We start from the raw sequence: 26,723 nt of genomic DNA on the forward strand, positions 1-26,723 counted from the left end.
AAAAGTTAACATCATGTGAGATCTATGCCTACAATTATGAAACATTCAACAAATTTTTGAATTCCTCATCAAAAGATTATAGCATTGGTTCTACCCTCTATTCAGGACCTACCTCTATATGTTGCACTACTAGAGTACTACATAATCTGTTAGTAACCTCCATCAAGGTTCTCTACAAGCTCTTCATTGTCTTGTTCTTCTAAATAAGCTTTGACGAAGATAAGATCAAGCTAATTTGATCATCATCATTATTTGTTAGGCTAGTAAGTGAAATCAGAGTAGATGAACTAGAATGTTTAGTGTCATATTCCTTTTGTTTCTTTTTAGCTGCCTCTTTGACTCTTCTTTCTTCTTCCTCTTTCTCTTCTCTTTCCTTTCTTTCTTTTTCTCTCTTTTCTTCCTCTTCTAATCTCTTCTTCTTATCTTCCTTTGTTTTCTTTTTCATTTCTTCTTCATCTAATATTTTCTTTTATTCCTCTACTTTTCTTTTCATCTCATCTTGAAGCAATTTCTTCTTGGCCTCTTCTATTTTCTTCTTCTCTTCTTCTAATAGCCTTTTCTCCTCTTCAGTTTGTCTTAATTATTATTTAATATCCTTGGTATGAGGTTCATTCTATTTGAAACTCTCAAATGGGTTAGTATCATCAATGTTAAATGTAACATTGGTCTAATCTATCTATATTGTCTCACCACTCACTAACACTTCTGAGGTTCTAGATGCTAGTGAAGATGTTGCCTTGGACTCTGTCATCATCTAACTTATAGCTACCATAGTTTCACTCTTTATCTTATCTTTCTCACCCACCATAAATAGAAATGGTCTTACCTTGTTTCTCAAGTAAGGTGCTAGATTGTTTAACAATCTATTGACTTCTTCTTCATCATCAACCTTGCATATTGTTCTTAGCATAGAATTTTGAAGTTCTATGTCCTCTTCTTAAGCTAGTGCCTTCTTTTCAATGAGTTTTTCATATACTTTCTAGTTTATTGTACCTTCAATATCTTTAAGTTTTAAATTATTGTCTATTATGTATCTTACAATAGAGATATCAATTTGATCATTTTCAAAAATATTATACAAGTCATAAAATTTGTTCATCTGCACAAAGTTGCCTCCGTTAGCAATAGTTGAGTTTATCTTCTCTTTCTTTGGCTTTGAGGGTTGCTGAGCGTTTCTTGCTAACTACTTAGAAGTAGTTACCTTCTCTACCTATTCACCTTCTTGTTCTTCTTCTTCACTAGACTCAATAATTGTCAACGATGTCTTTTGTCTTTTTCTTAGTCTAGTGGCTTATTGCTTGACCCTTTTAGTGTTTGTGGTCATAGCTTCCACTAATCTCTCTAAATTTCCTCTTTGCATCACTTGTCTGAACATCTAATAATACTACATAAGGAATTTTGTGCTCTAAAGATGTCTCTACAATAGACACTGACAAAGGTTGCACATTTAATATACCTTCTTTCATCATCTATTTGACTACCTGTGACTCATTTTCAATCATACTAGCCTCTATTAAAGCTTTCTTCCTTATTTATTTCAATCTTCTTGTGAGATTTCTTCTCCAAGTATTCTTGATGAGCTAACTAGGTAATCTCATCATATGTTCCAAATCTATATTCAACTTGCTCTTTCTCTGATTTCAATAATAAGTCAATATATCCATCTATTGTTTCATCACTTAATTCATAACCTAAGTGATTAGGAAATGTTTCCCAAGGTTCTACTACTTGAATATAAGTAAAATCTATATCAACCATAACACAAATAACTTCTTTAAATCTATCCACAATTGCAAGTGCAATTCTAAATCTTTGTCTCATTTCATTCTAAAATGTTTTCATTATCAAGTTTCCACTATCCGATATTCTATTTATTAGATGTCTTCTACATACATCTATGATTTTTTCCATTGCACACATCTCACTGGTCATAATCTCTGTGACTGAAAAATATGGAAATCTCTTAAGTATATGAAAGAATATGTGATTCATCAATGACTAAAATCTAACCACAATGTTCTTAGTCCTTTTGATCTTTTGTAAGTTGTTAATAAGTTGTATTCTTAGAATTTCACTAAGGTTAACTTGTTCCTTCTCAACACATAACTTGTAGGCTGCATAGATGAATCTAACTAACAATTCATCAATCTTTGAACTTGTACATATAGAGTAGGCAATGATTCTACTCAGGAATCTTACATCATCTTGCTTAATTTCACTTATCATTATGGCCTTTCCATTATACACTGATTTTGTGTAGCTCTCAACTTTCTTCTTAACTAGTTTATCGCCTATAGGTACACTACCTTATTTGCAAAGACTAGTTACCTCATTAATAAGGTTGGTTGAAATATCAACTGCACTATCTTGTGTCCATAGGTTTCCATCATGTATTCTACTTAGTATATGATCTATGTCCAATTTTTAGTAGAAATGATATTTGAACTAGTGTAGTTCCTTCAAGTGTCCAAAATTTGGTTTATAATCATATCATGATTAAATACTAATTCTGTATCCTTGCTCATATACTCATTCCCAATAGATTCAAACTTACTGGTAAGATAACTTCCTATATCTTCCAAATACACTACATTGTTCAAAGTAATGGATAATGTTGAGTTAGGGTTTCCTTCTATGGGTTTCAAGGAAACAACCTTCAATTGTAGTCTCTCCTTATTCTCAACATTGTGAACTACTGACATATCCATGATTCTAAAAAATATGAACTTTAATCAAACAAATTCTACAGAGAATGATAAAATACCTTTTTCCAAAAATAGGGTTTTCTTTGAAATCACGTTGTCAAGTTGCTTCTGAGTGCTCCATGCTACTAATGTGATTGTAATGAAGTGATAATCAAGTATTCTCTGCATTTTATTCCTTCAGCTTGAACTTGTAATAATTTCATTCTTTGCAAACATGAAAAAGTGTCAATTACATTATGGAAAAAAATATTAGCTCAAGATTTTATTTTTTTGATCTTCAAATGCTACCCAGGGTTTACTATAGTTTTCTCTCATCATGAAAATGCTCCACAATACTTCACTTCATGAAATTCTTTGCAAAAAAATAGTTTTCATCTTTTGTTATAGAATTGGCATTCTCTATAATGATAATAACTTTTAATTCCTTCATAACTAGTTTAAATAAGCTACAAATTACAAGTGAGCTTAGGTACCATCTAAAATTATCTTGATACACATTTCCCAACTTCACTACCCATAATTTGATCTCTAAATGAAGTTTTCAAATGTTGGTGTTGTGAACAAGTTTAATTCAAGTTAATTGAATCAAATTCAATAATTCACTTTGATCTTCTTGTCTCATCATCTTCTAGCTTTTCTTTTGGGATGTCTAATCCTTTTACAAATGCCTCATTGAGTTCTTCTCAAAGTTCACTAACTACATTTCTTTGTTCCTTATTGTCTTTATTAGTTCAAGAGTTTCTTTTATAGTTGCTTCTATATTTTTGACATTTCTTCCATCAATCCTTCTATTTCTGAAGTTTTTTCCATCATTCCTTCTATCTCCAAAGTTTTATTCAATTCTACAATACTTTTCTATATGTCTAAAGTTGTTACATAACTAACATATTGGTGTTTTACTTCTAAGATTCTACTAATCATTAGGTGCATGACAATTTTCAGCTATGTATCCAAAGTTTTTGCACTTACAATACACAATCTATCTTCTTTATTCATAAGGTCTTCCTTCTCTTGATGTCCTTTCATTTGACCTTCTTCTATCTATAGGGTTAGTATTTTTGGACATTCTACTATTTCTTCTATCAATATCATATTTAGGTTTACAATCAATTGCATTATGACCCATGCCATGACAATTATGACAATAAAAGTCCTCGACATGATTAAATGACCTATTTGTACAATCTCTATTCATATGACCTATTTCATTACATGAAAAACACTTACCTCTAAATTCATACCTAGTTTCCTTAAGATATTCCACTCGCTTTGATTCATCCAATATCTCAACTTCCTTGTCTTGTCCAACTTCTTTAGGCTTATTAGAAGATTGATTGTATTCAATTTTAACATCATATTTATCTTTTTCTTTTAGATATGATCTAATCTCAAGTTTCTTTGTAGACATGTTAAATAAATAACAAGGACCAGTCTTATCATAAGTAGATATCTGTATTAACATTGAATCTTCAAGATTTTCTCTTCTACAATAAAGCTTATTAAGTTGTTGCCTACACTGAGTTAGTTCACCTTTCACAATAGTATTTTATTTCTAAAGTTCTTCATGATATTCTTTCAATATTTCAAGCTCAGAGCAAAACTACAAGCTAGACCATAAAACTTCTGTTGGAATTACAATAGGAAAGGTGAACTGGGGGGTGAATCAAGACTTCAAAATTGAATCTCTAAAAATTTCAATATATATCCATCTTATACATTCAATGATAAAGATAAAATAATCATGCAAAGCATATGCATCTAAACCATATAAACATGTAAGAATTCACACATATAATACCATATATGATTACCCAGAAACCCTCCAAGTGAGAAGGTAAAACTAAAGTGGGGATAACACCCACAAATATTAACTACTATAGCAATAAAATATATCCAATGAAGGTTACAATGTTTTGACCATGAAACATGATCTACCCTGTGAAAGGTTTTCCCTGTTAAAGGTTTAGAAAGGCTATTAGGTCTCACCTTATTAGAGGATTTTAACACCCTGTTACAAGTGTGCCATGTTAGAGGACTTTAACTTACGATTAAACAAGCACCCTATTAAAGAATTTCATATAGTCTATTAGGACTACTCTATAAAGAGATTTGACTAAAATCACCCATTAAAATGTCTCAGAATAGATCCTATAGTTGGTACTAGCTTGCCTGATAATAGATCACCTCTAAACAATGTCTTCTTGATCCTTTCTCACTCAGATGCTTCAATGTTGTATCCTTTTCTCTATCCTCTATTCTTCTCTAACTAATTCTACAATTCACTCTTTCATCTAAGTCACTATGAATGCCATGTTTGTGCATGCAAAACTATTCTCTCTACTCCTTCAAATCCTTACACTCTCTCTATGAAATCTTAGAGTTTCATCCTTCTTAAGAAGACATGGTGACTTAGGGTAAGGTATGAATCTATGGTTGAGATTCATCCATTTTTTTACTTAAACCTTCCCATTTTTTGATTGGTTACATTTAATTGCATAGGGATTCCAAATAGAGATTCTTCCTTATCTCTAAGATATCAATATCTAATCTTAAGTTAGCTCAAAAATGGTTTATATAGTTTTTTGTACCAATGCAAACAAATATGTCAAAACTATTTCACTTGGCATTTGAAGTCTTTGATACTTGGTATACACTAGTCTTTATACTATGACTCAACACCTACATTTCTTGGCATCCATTATTTACTTAGCTCCTGTATCACTAAACATGGTCTATCTACTCGGCACTTGAGTGACTCGACACTCACAATAGCTCGGCTCAGTCTAACATGTTGTGCTTGACATCTATTACTAGTTTGGCATGAACTAAGTAATTTTAGTATGTTGACACTCATTTGTCAAAACCAGTCTGAGATCAACAATCTCCCCCTTTGACATGAGTGTCAAAAACACTTGAATATACATTAACATTTATGTTTTCTCAAGCATATCATATCCATAACTTGGCTTATATAGAAAACTTCAAAATTTCTAATTTTTTAAATAACTTAGATACCTCAAATTTTGATAACTCTCTCTGAGTTAGTATGTCTATTCCATAACCAAAATTCTATACTCTCTCTGAGTAAATGTGTCTTTGCTAATACACTTTGACTTCATGCTCTATTTTTTTGATTCTCTTTCATCTAATTTTTCTTGTTTCATTCTCTCAATTTCTTTTTTATCTCCTCGTTTATCTTATCTCCCCCATTCTTGTTATTCTACCCTATATCTTATTCTCCTCTTGTGTATTTTCTCCCCCTTTTTGACCCTTATGTCAATGGGCTATACATGTATTGTGTGTTTTTCCAAAAAGGGTTTATGGACATCCAATATTATTTTGAGGGCTACATCCTAATTATTACACATGACATTCAATGACTTGACTTGGATGGCAAGCTTAGCAATAAGGTGAACTAGACTTTCTAATGTAGAAAGATTGGGATCTTTCTTTATTAAGTTCTTGGCATAGCCTAGTTCCTTTTGTAGTATTTCCATATGGAGGGTGAGGATAGCTTGAATTCTTGTTAGTATGACCCTTATGTTGGCCTCGTCTACTATCAATGCACCTAACAAACTTTGTGTCTAATGTAATGCCCTGAAATGCTTCTCACTCTAAGCTAGATTTGATGCTAGTCTTGCACCTAATTTAGATTTCACTTTCCAAGCACAAAATGTGACTTCTGGTCTCTTGGGTGAAGAGTGTAGGATTGCATTTTTTTTTGTACAATGACAATATATTCTCAAGTACCTTCTTCACATCCTTAACCTTATTTTTCAATGCAACTTGATTTAGCGCTATGTCACCAAATATTTTCTCATTAACCTTGTTCTAGAACTTCTTTTCTGACCATTCTAAAAGTTTTGCATTTGTATCAAGGTCTTCATTACTGACCTTCTCCACTACATCTTTCATTTTTTCTATTAGTGGTTTGGTCTCTTTAGGAGTTTGTAGATTGAATGCATCTAGAAAGATGTTCTTAATATCTTGAAGTGCTTGCCTTTACCAATATTCTCTCCTAAGAATTTCTCGATGCTTTTTCTTTTCTAAGGCATGTTGTAAAATTCCTATTTGTTCTAATGTCATTGTATCATAGTCATATTTTGGTATTAAAATTTCTTCCTCAAGGCTTACATGTCCATAATGTATTACCTTTTTCTACCTTTGATGAACTCAAGATCGACACTGAGATCTGTAGTAGAATAGCATCTATGCTTGAGTTCTAAAGAGTTTTGTAGAAGGAGTTCTAGATGTGGGTAAGGATACTAAAGCTTGAATGTAAATGTGTTCCTTCACCTTAGGTTTCAGTTGTATCTCTATAGACATTCTATGTTCTACTACAATGACTTGACTTGCACCTTATCCTTCTGTTGTAGGTGTAGACAAATTTATCTAACCTATTTCCTTCTATCTTGTTGTTAGAATTATTTAGAATAACTGAAAGGGGGGTTGAATCAATTATTCAAGGTCCAAAATTCCCTATTACTACCTTTCTAATACTTTTATACCCTTTTCATCTGTTCAAACTTAAAACATTCATATAAGAAAATTATTGTAAGTCGACATGCAAAGATAAAGCATTCAAGATCAACACATAACACAATGATTTACATGGAAACCCAATTTGGGAAAAACCACTAGTAACATGCTACTTTATTCTCACTCTTTTGAAGTGATGCCCTATTAAAAGCCTACCCTATTAAAGGCTTACAACACACTGTTAAATGTGACCTTGTTAGAGGATTTCACCAAACTGTTAGGAATGGACTTGGTTAAAGGTCTTTAGAACATCCACTTGGAATGTCACCCTATTAAAGGATTTATCTAATGGCAATTAAACCAACCTAAGTCCATAGGATTTATCTTACTGTTACAATTGCTAGAAAGTAACAATAATGGTCTTTTGATCTGACATAACTTACAACATACTTTGCAGATTTCAGCTCACTCTTTCAGTTCAATCCTTATGCTTGGCTTCAATCACTTTAGTTCTAACTTGCTTGTCTCTCTCTCAAGCTTCATCTCCTTGATTTTTTCTATTCATTCTGCCAATGCAATCATCCTTGTGGTCATCTATCCAAACATATATCCTCAGCATTTCATGCTTTAATGCTTGACCAGAGATCTCTTTCTCACTATCCCTTCTTTTTCACTCTCTTCCACTCTATTTTTTTATTAACTTATGTCTTCTTATATACAAGTCTGATTTTCCTTTGCCTCTCAATTCTCCCTCTCTAATTTTAGAGTTTCAAAAATGGATTAGGTAGGATACAATGTATCTACCCCATATCTTTTTTTCTTCTTGAAACTTTGCCAGTTGTATCTTAAAATCATTCTACATGGTGTTCTATGCCACCAACTCATCATTTTTATCCTCCTTTTAATTCAAAGATTTCTAGATAACAACTTTTTTGGCTTCGATTTGACGAATCTTTGATTTTCTAAATAATGCAGTAACTCGACATTATTGAGTTACTGGTGCTTGGAACCTCTATGTTACTTGGCATCATTGAGTTGCTGGTGCTTGGCACCTCTGTGTTACTCGACATCATTGAGTTACTAGTGTTCGGAACCTCTGTGTTACTCGGCACCTATACCTGCTCGACACTTGAACTTGCTCGGCACTTGAACTTGCTCAGCACTTGAACTTGCTCAGCTCTTGAACTTGCTTGGCACTTGAACTTGCTCAATGCTTGAACTTGGTTTGAGCTTTACAAAAACCTTAGATCTTTGATATGTTTCAATGTGCTCATTCTTTGTATCTTTTAGTATGTCATCCAATACATTGTTTCATTAATGGCTTGACTGATCCTTGTACTTCATTACAACATCATAACTTCAACCTTTCTCTAGGTGTTCTAGTTACATCTTATTGATTGCTTCCACCTTGACAATCAACTAATTGATAGTATTTGGATCACTAAAGCAATTTTCATCCCTACAAGTAGCAAGTTTGACATCAATGACAAAACAATGATTGAGGACATTCTTTACCAGCTCCATATATTATTCCAACAATTGTTCTTATGATCATTTCAACCATTTCCAACACTTGTAGTGGTGTCTTTCTATTCTTCTTTCTTCTTAATTGTATCAATCTTGGTAGATGTAGCTTCTGGTGTTAGGACCAAAGATTGTAGATTAGTAACTAAGGGGATCATGAAAGGTGGTTCTTGTGGATTCACCTTTTCCCTTGTAATGTTAGTTAATGTCTTCTATATCTCATCTACAATAACCAAAATTGGATTATCACAAAGTGTAGCCTATAATGTAGACTAATCTAAAATTTTCTTCAAGTCATCTATAGTCAGAGGATTGATGTTCTAAGCTTATGGATCAGAAACATCCTTGACAATTATTGTTTCAATAGTCACACTTATGACATGTGGAGGGCTAACACTCAGTAATTATGTATCTTGCACACTCTATTCTTCTTGCTACTTAGGCTCAACTATTACCATGTCATCATCTTCTTTATCATCATCATCATCAACCTCTAGTAGTTTAGCTTCTCCTTTTGTGACTTTGGTTAACTCATAGATGTGTTTCCATATTTGTGTTGACTTCTTGAGAACATCTTCACTATTATTTTGTAGAATGCTAAAGGCTCTGTATTTAGGTGTAAACCTAATTCCATATTTCTTTACAACTTTAGCAATTTTTCCTTTAATTAACTTAGGCATTACTTGGGCTAATATTGTCTCCCTAATTTGTCTTTCCATATTTATACAATAATGCCATTTTTTCTTAGCTAGGTCATATAAACTCTTTGGTATAGAGTTGGAAAATTCTAGTGGAGTTGTCTTAAATTTTTCCATCATGGCATATAGGGCTTCTTCCACTTGGTTTTCTCCACTTTACCCAAATTAACAAAGCTTACATGACTAAAATTTGATAGATCTGCACTATTTTGAACATTTTCACCTAAGTTCTCAAGATCTAAGAGAGGATTGTGAGTCACCACCTTAAATTGGCTATTGTCATCTGACTCAGTTATCTCTTCATTAGAATCTAGTTGTGCCACATATTTTCTTCTAGGTCTCTTCTTCTCTTTTCCTCCTTGCACTATTTTCTTGACCTTTTTTGTGGCTCTTTAAGTTGTAGCATGTGTTTTGGCTCTTATTTTCAATGCATTGTCCTTTGGATGACTTGGTTTGGTAGTTTTCTTGGTCCTTGTTAAAGGCTATGTCTTGGCATTCCTTTTCTTTTGCTTGGTAGAACTAGGTACTTCTTCAACTTCTTCTCCCTTGGCACCTTCAGTCTCCTTTTCTTCTTTATATTCTCCCATGCTCTGTGTCAATGTTGGAGGTTCTTGTGCTTAAGTTTCTTCTTCTTGTTCTTCTTCATCTTCCTCCTCAGCATCTTCTCCAAATTTGGCTTTTAGTTTCTTTACGAGCTTGTTCTTTGTCTTAATAACTGAAGTAGTTTTCAATTCCATTATGATTTTGGACTTGGCAACTTCATAGTTTTGAAGAAAATTTGTAGTCTTATCTACTTTCTTTGTGAGTAAGGTTGTGATAGCTGTTGATGCTTCATCTACATTTATCTCATAGCATAGGGGTCTCAACCATCTTACCCTTGGTATGGCAGCTTGTACAAATGTGTAGTAAACATCTACAAGAAAAAAAATCTCATCATAGTATTTTTCAACTAAGAATATGGGTATTCTTAGTCTCTTCTTCATTGACTTCTTGAAGTCTTCAAAATAGCTCATCATGATTGTTTCAAAGTTTTCTCCTAGTTGTTCATTGTAATCACCAATTTGTACTGCAACTAATTTGTTAGTCTTCCATCCTACTATTCCAAATGAGGGAAATGTATTTTTTACATAAAAGAATACACAAATTAATATTGAACTAAATTTATACTGTGCACTCTTGGATTTCCTAATTGCTCCAAGGTTTTCCAACAATAGTTGTAATTATAGCTCTGCTAGATCATATGTATGATATTTCTTTACAATCTTATAACCAACATCTACTACTATTCAGGGTACACTATTTAATCTATTCGATTGATAGAATTTATGTGATATTACCCTTACTGCAAATTTAATAAGAGGATCGATGATTGTATCTATTGTCATACCTCTTTTGTTCTAGACTGCTCTAGTATTCTTTTCAATCATTTCTTTGGAGTTACTTCTTAGTTTCTTAGGCTGCTCTAAGGTTTGGTAGCTAGTAATTCTATATATTATTCTCTTGGTGATCTTGATTGGTCCATTATCTAGCCATAAGGAACCATCATAAATTTGGCTTAGGACAATTTGTATCCATTCTATTTTTAATACATTTGGAAAATCTAAGGCTCATGTTAAACCCTTTTCTTAACAATTTTGTACTCTTCTTTTAAAACACCATTTACACATAACCTATTATATGCACTCTTATTTCCATGTCTCTAATGCTACCTATCTTGCACTTATAACATTTTCGCACATCCTATACCATTATTACATTTGGAAAGATCATGGACAATGTTCTAGAAAGGTCTTGTTTACATGTGATATTAGGAATAACTTTAAATATAGGCTATTTAACTTCATTACTCACTAATTGAATGTTTAAAACATCCTTCCCTTAAAAAAAATTCAAATTTGATGTCATTGTTTCAAACTAGATTTTATGAGAATTTAAATTTTGTAGCTCAACTTCTGATAAATACCTTAGAAAATCTATCAAATTGTTGTGAAATCACTTGCTAGAATCTTTTGCAACTACGTTGGATGGATTTATAGATCATCTTCTACTCTACTTTCTCTTATTCAAATTTGGAATGATGAAATAATGAGCCAAAATTGATCATATGCTCTTTTAAAACCTTGCAATAAATGTTGAGTACTTATGCAGCTGTAAGTGTGGCATCAAATAATTTTAGACTCACTCTACATCCATTGATATGTCCATCACTCTACATCAACTACCTAGTTAGATGGCTCAACATCTTCTAACATTCTACTCGGCATATATAGAAAGTTTTTCATTTTGGCAACAACATGAAAAATTGATGATTAGTCTTCAATTTCTAACAATTTTTTTCATCTTTATTCATGCTAATGTAATATTTTCTATATTACAATCCTTTTTGGAATGGATGTATGATGTATCTTTAGATATCAGTCCCACATATGTTTTGTTTTTCCTTATTTGATGTGTAAAAAACATCTTTCTTTTTTCCATATCATATTCATCTCTTCTCTAATGTATTCAACTTTTTCCTTTCCTTTTCCTTTATCAACTTCAAAACTTGGTGCCTTTGGCTTTGTTGACAATAACTACTAATATGACTACTTTTCAAACAGCTCAAACATGTAGTTTGACTTAACCATCTTTGGTAGTTACCTCTAAAATGTGTCCTAATGCAATTTTTATAAACATGTCCATATTCTTGACAGTAATAATAGCTAAATTTTGTATTAAAATCCCAATTTTAGGAGTTGCCATTATTTCTTACCTTTTCTTGTTTGTTTGATGACCACATGGATGTGGATCTGCATTCAATAGTTCTATGTCCATACTTCTAATAGTTGTAGCAATATCCTTCAAATATTTGTGTATGCATGGTCTTGGCTCTACATTCATGTGCCTAATGATTGTGTCTATTGCACTAATGACAATTAGTCATGTTCTTAGGCTTGACATTCTAATTTATAAACTTGCTCCTGCACACATTATTAGTATGTTCTTTCTTACCACAATTATGACATGTAGGTTTGGAGTTCTTACCCTTGATGTTCCTTTCTTCTACACTTTTGGATGATTCTCCTTCTTCCATTCTTGTGTATCCTAGTCCTAATGTAGCATTCTTGGATTTAAGAAATCTCAATGATTGCTTAAAATATTTGATGGCTTCATTTGGCTTGTTGAAACTTTTAGAAAATTCCTTTTCTCCTTTTTAGTCATTTTTTAGTTGTTCATTTTGCAACTTCAATGTTGTTATCTCAATGTCTTTGACATTCAATTCATAGTTGGCATTCATCATTTGACTTAGAGTATCCAATTTCATGTTGGAAATCTTGGTTAGCTCTATTGACTTGTCTTCCAATCTATTGTTCAAGATTCTTTTGTCTTCTTCAATCATGGCTTCATCTTCCATAGCTTTCTTCCTTTGTTTAGTTACCTCACATAGTACAATGGCTTGAGATTCTTTCTCTACCTTGAGATTTATAATTTCCTTAGCTTGCACTCTATTCTTTTCCATTAGATCTACAATTGTTAAATGAAATTCATTGGATTCATCATTGGCAAATAGCTTGGTAGTGTTGATCTCTCTGTATTGTGTGTCATTTTCTATAATAGAAATTTCTTTCCTTCTCTTCAAAAACTTCTTTAATTATTCTCTTGCTTCATCTAGTTGATGTAGAATGAGTAGTATTTCAATCCCTTTATTCTCAATAATCTTTCCTAATTTGTAGACTTCCGTATCAAGATCTTTTCTCAAAGCTATAGAGCTTCTTCCTCTAAGAACTCAATTTTGATACCAATTGTTGGAATTATAATAGCAAAGGTGAACTTCTGAAGGGTGGGGGTTTAAATCCATAGTTCAAACTTGAATCTATAAAAATTTCACCATATATCAATCTTATACATTCAATGATAAAACTAAAATAATCATGTAAAGAATATGCATCTAAACCATATAAATATGTATACATTCACACATATAACACCAGATATGATTACCCAAAAACCATCCAAATGAGAACATAAAATTAGGGTGGGGATGACACCCACAAATATTCACTACTACAAAAATAAAATGTATCCAATGAAGGTTACAATGTTTCAACGATGAAACATGATCTTCCCTATGAGAGGTCTACCCTATTAAAGGCTTACAAAGATGGTTAGGTCTCGCCTTGTTAGAGGATTTAAATACCTTGTTAAAAGTGTTCCTTGTTAGAGGACTTTAACTTACAATTAAGTAAGCACCTTATTAAAGGATTTCATATAGTCTATTAAGACTACTCTATAAAGAGATTTGACTGAAATCACTTGTTAAAATGTCTTAGCATAGATCTTGTGGTTAGCACTAGTTTGCCTAATAACAGATCAACTCTAAACAATGTCTTCTTGATCCTTCTTGATTAGATGTCTCAATGTTTTATCCTTTTCTCTATCCTTTGTTCTTCTCTAACTAATTATTGAATTCACTTTTTCTTCTAAGTCACTATGAATGCCCTATTTTCACATGTAAAGTTGTTCTCTCTACTTATTTAATTCCTTATACTCTCTATGAAAGCTTGGAGTTTTGTCCTCCTTAAGAAGACTTGGTGAGTTAGGGTTAGGTATGAATCTAAAATTGAGATTCATCCATTTTTCTACTTAAACCTTCCCATTTTCTAGTTGGTTGCATGTACTTGCTTAGGGAATCCAAATAGAAATTTTTCCTTATCTCTAAGATATCAAAATATAATCTTAAGTTGGCTCAAAAATGGTTTATATAGATGTTTGTTCCATTACAAAAAAATATGTCAAAACTATTTCACTCAGCATTTGAAGTCTTTGATGGTTGGTATACACTAGTCTTTATACTATGACTCAACACCTACATTACTTGGTATTCACTATTTACTTGGCTCCTATGTCACTCGGCATGGTCTATCTACTTGGCACTTGAGTGACTTTGCACATAAGTGACTCGACACTCACTATAGCTAGGCTTGGTCTAACATATTGTGCTCAACATGTATTACTATTTTTGCATGAGCTAAGTAAGTAATTTAAGTGTGTTGACACTGACTTGTCAAAACTAATCTGAGATCAACAACTTCTCCTTAATATATGCATGAAAAAAGACTAAAACTACTACTAATTATGTTATTGGAAATTTGCATGGTCTTCATGATTTAGCATCACAATCTTAATTAAAATTACCACCAATAAAAAATTCAAAACTTGAATAAGAAAAAAATTAGCAAATAAGGGCAATAATCTTTGATCCTCAATTAGATTATTCAAAGAGAATTGTTGGTATGCTTCTTTTGTTTTTAAAAAAAACAATTTTGGGTAGCATCATTGCTAAAAAGGTTTTCAATTGCTCCAAGGACATTTAGTGCCTCTTTTCTTTTCTCATTGTAAGAGCTTATAATAGACAAATTATGCATAAGTTCCTTGCAAGTATTCACACTAATTTCCACAAAACCCCATGCCCAATATTTTATATTTCTTCATTGTCTTTGCATATCTAAAATATGTAAATAGACACTACACTATAACCCCAACACATAACAAGGATGTCTCCTTGTTAGAAATAGGAATTACCATGGAGGTGGGGGTGGGAGGGTGAATTAGTAATCTAAAAATCTTAGTCACCAACTAGATATTATTTGTTACTTTAAACCATACATAACAAAGTAGTAAAGTAATGTTGAATAGTAATAGTAACCATGCACAAAGATTAATCATAATAAAATATTTTTATAACTAGGGAACCCTGGCCAATAGAAAACCCTAATGGGGATGATACCCACTAGATAATATACTGATATATAAGTTACTTCTTAGAGGATGGACCTTGCTAGGAGTCAATTAGAAATTTTAGTATATAGAGTCCCTTCCAGGAGATTCTAACCCTATTAGTTGTACCAACCCTGTTAGGAGTTATAGTATAGTAGATGCAAGATGAGCCCAATGCCCAAACATTCACTTCCATTTACAAGAAGAGCTCACTACCCAAATAATTAATTAGACTTCTAGAATATAGATATTGTAACTTCTTTCTTGACTAATCTCTAATCTTTAGCTCTATCTCAAATAACAAAAATAGCTTTACAAAAGTTCGCATATAATTGTGCAACACAACTTCTACTATTTTCATCACAAGATTTCCTTTACATAAATACCATTCCTTTACAAAAAAATTGCTAGGTCAGTTAAGACCATAATGCATTTTTCCATCTTAGAGTAAACATCTAGGATGTTGGCCCTAATTAGTCAAGTAATTATTTTGTAAACAAAATAATTCCTTTCCTTTTCCTATTACATTGCTTAAACACAAATATCTCTTATTTGTGCAGTCTATACTAACTTCCAAGGTTATACTCATCATCATAAACATGTATACTATCTCCATCTAACTTCACTAGTCATAATACAACATTAGTAACAAGTTACATAGAAAACAATACAATGCTATATACCAAATTCATACTTAGACAATTTTTGAGTACCAAAAGCTAAGTATCTTTATTTTTTAGGTTTCCTGTAAGCATGTAAACCATTTGTTTTCATAAATGACAACAATTATATATCTTCATCAGCCAATTGTTAGAACTCATGTTCTTGGGAATTGTTTTAGGAATATGAACTACAAATCTCTACAATTTTGAAGAATTGTCATCACATTTACACATTGATAATCTAAGAGGAAAATTCACTTACATTAAAACCTAGTCATGAATAGAGATAAATTTAAATAGTGCTAAATATTAGGAAATAAATTATAAATAATTGCAATTATAAAAAAATTCTCTTTACATTTCAATTGAGACCAATATTGTACCTTTGTAAAGAGAAATCTCCCAAGCTCAAGAGACCAATTGTAGGAGCCACAATTTTGAATGACATCAACAATAAATGTACATCCAATACTACCTTCAACTATTTTCTAACTACATACAATTCAAATACTAAATGGTCATACAAATAATCTCTGAAAAATACAAATATCCTTAAAACTAAATAGGTCATGTGCAACACCTTGTCTTAGTGTTAGGTATCTTTTCTACTACTGGCAAATATCGACCTAAGAAAAGGGATTAAACCTATCTAATTATATAATCAGGTAAAATAAATCCAATGTCTTTGCTTCTTCCTAATCAAACTCAACCTCTATTAGAATAGTTTCTAACTTTTGAACTTAAGGAAGATCATTTACTTTATATTCCCCATCTTGATCCATTACAGGTGAATTGCTGATTGTTTTGGGTCAACAAAATTGGTAGCTTCTAAAGATATTACATCAAAAAAATTAGGATCTTCTTGGTCCTTCACTTTTGTATCTACATTTGTGGGTGATGCTATCCTTAATGGTATTGTTGGTTCCTTTGTTTCTAATTCAAGTGATGTGTTAATGGGTTTACTAAGAGAATGAGATTTTGGTAGAGTTTGAGCTCTTAAATAAAAGGAACATGCCTGGTAGTAATTTCATCTATGCAATATTGAGGATACATGTGAAAGACATATAGTTTTCCATGTTTTTAATGGCCTTATTTTCTATTAATTTTTCTCAAAAAAAAAAAAAATGCTTCGAAAAATAAGTAAAACCAATAAAAAATAAGAAATATAAAACCAAAATTTGTCTTTACATAGAAAAATGAAAATTTAACATATGATAAGAATAATTTTAAGAAATTTTCCAAAAAAATCTATAGACTAGATTGACTTGAAAACTATAGTCTAGGGACTAACAAATAAAATTGAAATACATTGTGATAATCCCTTCTCTCTCTATCTAAATAAATAAAAATGTATTGTTATTCACCAATTTGGAAAACCATATAAAACTATTATTATGAATCATATCTTGTTTTGATTAGACTAGTTTTATGCCATGCCAGTAAGATAATTATGAATCCAAGGGGGAAATTTCACTATAATGAAAATTGAAATGGTAAAAAAATTGGATATATATTCAAATTGTCAATTTTAAGGTCTCTAACATCTATTGCTAATTTGCATTAATGAATAGATTACCTTATTTTCAACCACAATGTGAATGTTTTAGAATTCAACTAGGAATTGATTGAATAAGATAATTGTGGATAGGTTTAAGTATTTTACAATCAGGTTCACAAATATCTCCATTGGCAAGGATTAGCTTCCCTGGCATAAAATCTATGAGTGATAGGTGAACATGTATTGTATTGAACATTTTTTCAATTGAATTATGTAAGTTATTTTCTCTTCAAACACCTAGTGAGATTAAATCTTATAATTCACAATCAAGATGATCATATAGGAAAGGAATATAAATGAAATTTTGTTAGAAATATTTATCTAAGATATAATACAGTTTAAATAAGAATGAAATGACTATCAGTGAAGGAAAATTCCAAACTTGAGGTTCAATCCCCTAATTGAGTGAGAATTTATATATAAATTAATGAAGAGAAAAAGAATCATATAATAACACCACACAAAAAATAAACTATCCTAGACATATTTCAATATCATTAGACTATTAACACAATAAATAGAAACTACTATAGTTTATGGAACACCAACTAACACAACCCTAAAACCTCATTTTCCCAATAATGATGAATGACAATCTAATCTTTAAAATGAAAATACAAAATAATTGATCACCTCTCTCACAATAATCTCATTCACAACTAAATACATATTAGAAAAAATTTAGTAAAGGGATCAATTTGAGTTGTACTATAAAAATGAGGCCATGAAAAACAAGAAGTGAGATAAGACAATTGTTTTAGTCCTGAACTCTACTAGAATTCTTTTGGTAACACTCTCTTCTATACAAGAATGACACATGAAATATGGTCTATATGATTTGCACAATAATGGTGATGCATAAAATAATGAATGTCTATAATTCCATGTTAGACCACTACTAAAGTACTATTGCATCTATTTTGGGGCTAAAGGTTGATGAGCAATAGACATTCACAATCCTAAATGAAGAAATCACACATGTTTTAGAAGTGCCACCGAACACACCTCTAGAAGAATGTATATACAAGAGACTACACGATAGAAACAATAGCTAGACAACATAGAGGATATTATGGGAGTGGCACTAGATAGAATCTAGGAATGTGTTGTACAAGGTACTATGATATTGGAATCACTTGCAAGTGTCTCTGAGAATTTATAATCCAAATATTTGGAGGACTAAGAGTTGTGATATTTTTCATGTATTGCATTTGCATTTTCTTATAAGAGTGTTTCAAGTATTGGCACAGTATTCCTATGATGATCCCAAGTATCCATTTCTTTTAAGAGTGTTTCAATTTTGGGAACCACTTCAACATCCTTTGTATGGTTTAGAGGTAATGTCATTGTGGCAGAGGCTTTTGCAAGGGAACAATCCTCATGATTATGGAATTTACATAGAAGAAGAACTTACTTCTTCAACTCCTTAGACTCAAATCTTCACTAAAATTATTCTTCTAGTGGTGAGAATAAATACTACAAATTCTTGGGAGCCAAGGGAACCTAGTGTTGGAATCATGATATATTTTTCATTAGTGCAAACACTTATTCAATTTTGAATGCTTATCTAGCTTATCACATATACCGAGCATTTAGTGGTTACCTTATAAGTTTAGCAGTGTTCCCTGAGCAAAGCAAGATAAATGAAGAACTCAGTGTTCATCGAGCAAAGCAAGGTAAATGAAGAACTCAATGTTCACCAAGAAAAGCAAGGTAAATGAAGAACTCAATGTTCACCAAGCAAAGCAAGGTAAACGAAGAAGTTAGTTTCTACCAAGTGACACTATATCTATCGAATCACCAACGGGTACCAAGTTCCAAGCAGTGTTTTGTGGCTAGTATAAATTGAGCCTCTACTTCTACCAAGTGCATGATGATGCCAAGTAATGTAGTGGATGTCGAGTACCAGAAGGTCACCAAGATAGCTTGAGGAACTCGAGTTTTCTACTATCTAGCCGACTCAATAATGTTTTGTTCACTTATGTTTCAGCCGACCTTGTAGTTGTAAATAATGGAACGGTATATATGTAATGTATGATATCATTTGTAGTATGGTATGGTGTGTGTGAAAAAGATATAAAGGAAGAGATTGATGTTCGCATGTAGAGAGGATATTGAAAATCAGCAGCAAAGTAAAAGAGATACAACAAGGTCAACATAGGAGCAAAAAAGTTATATCTATCACATCAGGTGATCAATGCAAAAAGGATCTTATCAGCAAACAGTTGTAAGAAAAACCACTGCTTCATCCTAACAAGTGAATCAGCTTATAAATCCTTTAACAGGGGAGACTTAATAGTCCTTTTTGTAAATCTCCTAACAGAGTGAATACTTCACTGTATGTTTGGAAATCCTCTAACAAGGTGGATCTAGCAGTCCTTTTTGGTCCTAATAGGGTAGATCACTAGAAGTGATCATTGTAAGCCTTAAGAGGCCAACTTTATACTATAGTGTTGAAGTTTTGTGAGCATCATCCCCACCCTAATTTTACTTTCTATTTGGAAGGTTTCTGGGTCACCAAAATCTCTGTGTACAAGTGCAATGAATGTTTGTTCTTTCAGTTATGCAATAGATTAGATGAATGAATGGTGAAAGGTTAAAATGTTGAATTGTATAAAAGTTTTATAAGTTACTAATTCAACCCTCCTCTCTTAGTAACATATCTCATCCTAAATATTTCCAACACTTAGACCTATGCTACGTTTTCTAGAGACATGGGATAAGTCACTACCACTTAATAACATTTTGGATCAAATAGTGATGCCCAAATTAATAGTTGCAATAGTTACTTGGAATCCTTGTAGGGAGACTATGCCAATACATGCATGGTTACATCCTTGGCTTCCATTGTTGGGTTAGTGTATAAAGCTATTATATCCAACCATTTTTTATAAATTGGGGAATGTGCTTCATGCTTGGCATGCAAGTGATGCATCTGCATATGCAATTTTATCACCTTGGAAAACTATATTTTGTCTTGCTAGTTGGGAATATGTAAGAATGCATTGAGTGAGTTTTATTTTTTTATTATTTGGATTTAGAATATGTATGAAGCAAGGTTAGAGCAAGGGAAATGACATGAAGATCACAAGGTCATGGTGTGGCAATGCAATCGTAGAGCTAGGGCATGGCCATTTATTTAATGGAGATTATTACAATACAATCAAACTCATTTGATGCCATGGACAAAAAAAAACATTTTATTAAGTTTAAGATCACATATAGGGAGGAGGATATTCAAAGTTAGTGTGAAACAATAGGAAGACTAAATAATGATGAAAATGCATTATAAGAAAAATACCATGGCAACAAAATGTAGCGAAAGGGAAATAAAATGTAGAGCAAGTGCATGGCTAGGCAATCATAGATCTCCATACTCCACACTCTTTTGGAACTTCTATATACCTTCATTTAGAGCTCTCCACAATCTTTTACATGTAACTCTCCATAATCAATCAAATGGGAATGATTAATGTCATTTTTATTTTGTTTATAATCATGCCAATGTTGTAATTATGATGCCAATATTGGTATTGTGATGACATCAGATATAATTGCAAAAAAATTTAAAAATCAGCATTAATTACACCACCATCATAGATTTTCATCATAATTTGAACCCAAATTTTGTAGTGCTCACACACGTATTCTCTCACTAATTCCTAACCTCTCTCTCTAACTTCTTACCCTTAAGTTGTATCTCTCTCAAAGTAACCCTACCCTCCCTCTCTCCCCCTCTCTCTCCCCTACTAGATATTCGCCATCCCCTCTCCATATTCATATCCCCTACTAGATCACTCTCCATCCCATCATTTCCTCTCTTTGTCTTCATATATTCATGATCCTATGCTCTATCTCTTTGTTTATTAGTCAAGCTCTCTCTATATCTTATCCACTCTGTATCTTCGTATCTAGACATCCTAGCTAGAATCTCTTTCATCCTATCTCCATTCTATCCCCCAGGCTCTCTCTCTATCCTCTGCCTTGATCTATGTCTCCATCCCATCCACTATCTTTTTCCATCTCTATGTCTCTCCATCCTATCCCCTCTCTACAACTTATCCTCTCTCTCTCTCTCTCTCTCTCTCTCTCTCTCTCTCTCTCTCTCTCTCTCTCTCTCTCTCTCTCTCTCTCTCTCTCTCTCCCTCTCTTTCTCTCTCTCCCTCCCTCCCTCTCTCTCTCTCTCATAAATAAATGTGATAAATCTCTTTTCACTCTATTTGTTCCTCTCCATCATATCCTCTCTATATGTCTCTTTATACTATTGATTTGATACATCTCTCTTCCTATCACTTTGTCTACCTCCCTCCCTCTCTTTTGGCTATATAAAATGTCCTTACTAGCATATATCCCCTATTATTTATATAGTACATATGTGATATAGCATATACACACTATATCATATATGTTCTTCATAATGCATTTAAAATCACCAAACCTAAGGCTTGGATTTTCATTGGAGATCCAATCCAAAGGTTTCATAGTTTCATACTAGTCTCAAACATGATTTCCAGCAAGAATACCAAAAATACATGTTGTTTCTTATGTGCTCTCTATCTATTTTGACTATTCTTGAATATGGATAAAATTAAGTTACATAAAATTATAGATCTATGTATTAGCTATGCAACCTTATTATTTATTTTGAATTTATACTACTTTCAACTATAATGGTTTTTCAATGCATGCCCATTTTCTCTCTAAGACAAATGTTTAGTATTTGGGGGTTATATTTTAGCTTCTTTGTCTAATTTTGCAACAAGTTAGTTTTCTAGAAACTAGACTCCATTCTACACACCTTAAAAAAAAAATTCTTTTTGATTTGTTCTCATTGATTTGTAGGGGAAGCATATAGGCATTTCACATTTTTGGGATTTTTTCACTTACAAAATTCATTACACACACACACACACACACACACACACACACACACACACACACACATTAAAGAACTACCCAAAACTAAGAGATAAACTACATGGTGTTAGCTAACTTCTAATTGGAGCAATTAAAGAATTTAAACACACACACACACACACACACACACACACACACACACACACACACACACACACACACACACACATTAGGGGGAACACACTTCACACTATGTTATGTTTTTACTAAAATAATAGTACCACTTTTTTGTGGCCCCCTATTTTGAAGGCCTTAAACTCCATCATTTTAAAAACAAATTAGTAGTTTAGAAACTAGATTTAGAGGACTACAATGTTTCTTTTAGTCATATCTCAATTGTTTTAGTGTAAATATCTTCAAATTGTCATCAATGTCCAAAAAATTTTGATTTAAAAAAAAAAGTGGTATCTTATACCCCCCTTTTGGTACCACAACTTTGTGCACTTACCCTACAATGAAAATATATTGTTTTTGATTTTAAACTCTGGAATTATTTGCATAAATTTATATCTAACTTTTTTTAAACCAAAAATGTTAATAATACTACTTTCGATCTCACCTAGATCATCAAAGTAGTGGCCCCATTAGAAGTCTTTATAACATTCCATTATAATTTCACCTTGATTATAATTGCATATGTTAATTGCAATTTTATCACCTTATAACATGTTAGGAGTGGTTTTGTTAGAAGTCTTTAGAACATTACATTATAATGTCATAATGGTTAGAAAGTAACAACTATATTTAATATGATAAATTACAACTCACTTTGCAAATATGGATCTCCATTTAGCTCATCCTTGGTTCATTGACTAGACTTCATCACATTCTCCATATCTAGTCTTCTTGGAAACTATTCAAGTAATTACTCTTTGCAAACTTATCACCTTTTTGTGCAATTCTATATGTCACTTGTTCTTCAAAAAATTTCCAATCCAAAAATAAACAACCAACATTAAAAAATCTCCTATGCCTCCTTAAATAGATGGGTTTGATCTTTTTCTTCTTAAACATAACCGTATATCTTTAGGTTTGATTATATTCATTGAATATATCCATAATTTTGTCCTAATACTCCTTCCTTGAAACTTTTAGAAACTTTTTATTGAATTGTCACCATAGATTACTTAAAAAACTCAATTTATGCATTAGATATGCCAACTTGTCAATCCTTATCATTTAGGCATTTTGACCAGTTCAAAAATTTAACTATGTTAGCCTCAATCTCAATTCTTTTAAAAACTATTAAGTTGTTGACACTCAATCATCACTATGTACTTCATCTTGGTCATCACTTGATAGCTTAGTCACTATTAATATATCTTGTTCAACTTGCACTTTCTTGTTCATCCTTCACTTTCTTTCTTAACCTTCACTACACTTAGTCACTACTTTAGTTTTCTCTTCATCTTATTGAGCCATTACCAACACTTGGCTAATACTATTTCCCCAACTATAACTTATGTTCCTTAATCTTCTACTTCAAATTTCTCATTAACTAATAACTTATTACTCAATCAAGCATATTGTGTTACTTAGCTTCTTCTCTTTCATCAAACATATCTTCCATATTACAACTCATCTTTCTTCTTAACTTCTTATAATGATCAAAGAACATATTATCTTTTTAAATACTAACTAAGAAATTGCTCATTTTAATTCCAAATAATTACTCCACTTTATTAAAACAATCTACTAGCTCATCGTGTGAACTATCTATCAAATCTTCTTCATTATTCCATTAATATGGCACTCTACACTATTAGAAAATGTTGTATGAGTATGGTTTGGCATCAATGATAATGAAACAATTGTTCCAATTGTAGTTTCAAACAATATTCCCTTTTGGCATTGATGGAAATATCTTTAGTTGCCATGAAATGTAAGAAGAATTCTCATGGTTCTCACTATCAGCTCCCTTTATGTTCTGTATTAGATCTTCATTAATATCCTTAGTTTCATTCTAATTGTCATCCATGCACTTTTGATATGCTATCTATTTTCTTCATTATACTTCTCCATCAATGATACCAATTAAGATTCTTAGTTCATCTAATGAAAACTATAATAACTCCATCTTTGATATATCTCCATGATGGTAACTTACATATTTATCTTCCTCACACATTTGTAGATATTCATCTTCTCCCTCTTGATTTATATGGGAACTTGACATACTTCTCTCTCTTTGATAATAATGCCAAAAACATCATCCACTACATACATCATCCTTTTTTTCACTTTCTATATCAACTATTCTTTTAAATATCACTCCCTGTTTTATCTTTTTTCTTGATTGTATTGATTCATACAACTATTCTTATTTTCACAGCTTTAGGAAGCTCCTAAAGTGTGACCTTGTGCATCAATGTGTAAGACATTTTGATTATAAAAAATTGATGAAAAGTTGCATCTCTTCTTATTTTTCTTTATATAGGGGAATGACCCCTAACATACCTCTTAGATGCACACATGAATTCTTAGGTAGTTCCTTAGTGAATATATTAACTATATGTTCTTTTGTATTCCCATATTCTAGTCTTCTTTGTCTTGCATTCCCTCAAGAAATGATACTTAATTGAAATGTGCTTGGTTTTTGTGTGCATCATATGATTCTTACTTATGTTTATAGCACTTGTTTTATCACAATATATCACCACAAGTTCAATAATCTCTTCGTTCATTCCTTCCAACAAATTCTTGATCCACACAATGTTTAATTAATTGTTGCTAAAACATAATAATCTATTTCTATGGATTGAGAAATACATTTTTTCTTGTTACTTGGCCATGAAATACATTTCCTTCCTAGGAAGAAGGTTCCTCCACTTGTACTCTTTCTTCCATAAATATTATCAGCCCAATGAACATCTATGTAAACTTTTAGCTCAAACTTGTTATTCTTCTTATATCATAAACCATAGTCTTTTGTACCTTTTAGATATCTCAATATCCTTTTCACAATCATCATTAAATTCTCCTTAAGATTACCAAAAAATATTGCAATAATGCCAACAACTAATGCAATATCAAGTCTTCTATGAACACCATATTACAAATTTCCAACCATTGACCTATACAATGTTTGATTCACTTCAAAAGATTCATCATTCTTTGAAATTTTATGTCAAGTAGCCATATGTATTTTAGTTGTTCTTGAACCTTCCATTCTAGAGGTCTTTATTATCTCCTTGATATAATTTGATCTTGTGATGTAAGTACCTCCTATCATTTGATAGACTTGTAAACCATCAAAGAATTTAATCTCTCCAAGAATTGGCATTTTAAATTATATCTTCATCTCATTAGCAAATTCTTTTCAAATTATATCATGTCCTCCAAATATGATATTATCAACAAATATTTTAGCTAGCAATATCTTATTCTCTGATTCATTTTTCAAATATAGATTTATATTATCAATAGTTCTTGCAAAACTATTTTTTACCAAATATGTGTGTAACCTTTCATACCACGCTCTATGGGCTTGTTACGCACCATAAAATTCTTTGTGTAAACTACATATCATATTCTTCTTTATAGGATCAACAAATTCTCCAAGTTGTTCAATGTAGACATAATCCTCCAAGATTTCCATTCAAAAACATAGATTTGACATCCATTTAATATACCTTGGATACTTTGTAAGAAACATATGCAAGTAATTTTCTTACTCCTTGCAACCTTGCAACTAGGCAAAATGTCTCTCCATAGACAATTCCTTCATCTGATGCATATCCATTACACACTAATATTTCTTTATTCCTTATGACTTCAACTTTCTCATTCACCTTGTTTTTGAATACCCACTTGGTTCCTATCACATTCTTATCATTTGGCCTTAGTACTAATGCCATGTCTTGTTCTTCTCTATTTGATCAATCTCTTCATTCATTGCTTTAGTCCAATGTTTATTCTCCAATATATCTTTAATTATTCCATTCTCAAACTCTAGTTAGTAAACATGTATCATTCTTCAACTTTTTTCTTTTCATGAATTCAAATCTTTGTGTGGTATTACTCACCTTGTGCATTCCAATGTTAAACCTTTAGCTCAAGAAGCTTAAGATTTAGGATCAACTCCTCATGCCACTAGTGTGGAACCTTTTTCTATTAATTTCCCTCATGTTCCTAACTATACTCCTTCTTTGATAACTATGACAGTTCCCTCTATTCCTATGAGTATTCCTCCTATGTTGCTTCTTACTTCACAAAATTCTTATCATAATGTTCCTTTTACTTATTCTACTTCTATGCCAACTATAGTTCCTAGTGTTCCTCTAGTTGTGTCTTCTATTCCTATAGATTCTTGTACTTTACCTAGTGTTTTTAATGTTGCTAGTTCTCCTCTTTATTTTCATGATTGTACAATTATTAGTTTGGCTCAAACTGTGTCATCTTTACAACAACAACTTGCATCCTT

This window comes from Cupressus sempervirens, chromosome 9 (genome assembly GCF_028749045.1).
Source record: "Cupressus sempervirens isolate cs-2001-9-10 chromosome 9, ASM2874904v1, whole genome shotgun sequence".
Classification (NCBI taxonomy): domain Eukaryota; kingdom Viridiplantae; phylum Streptophyta; class Pinopsida; order Cupressales; family Cupressaceae; genus Cupressus; species Cupressus sempervirens.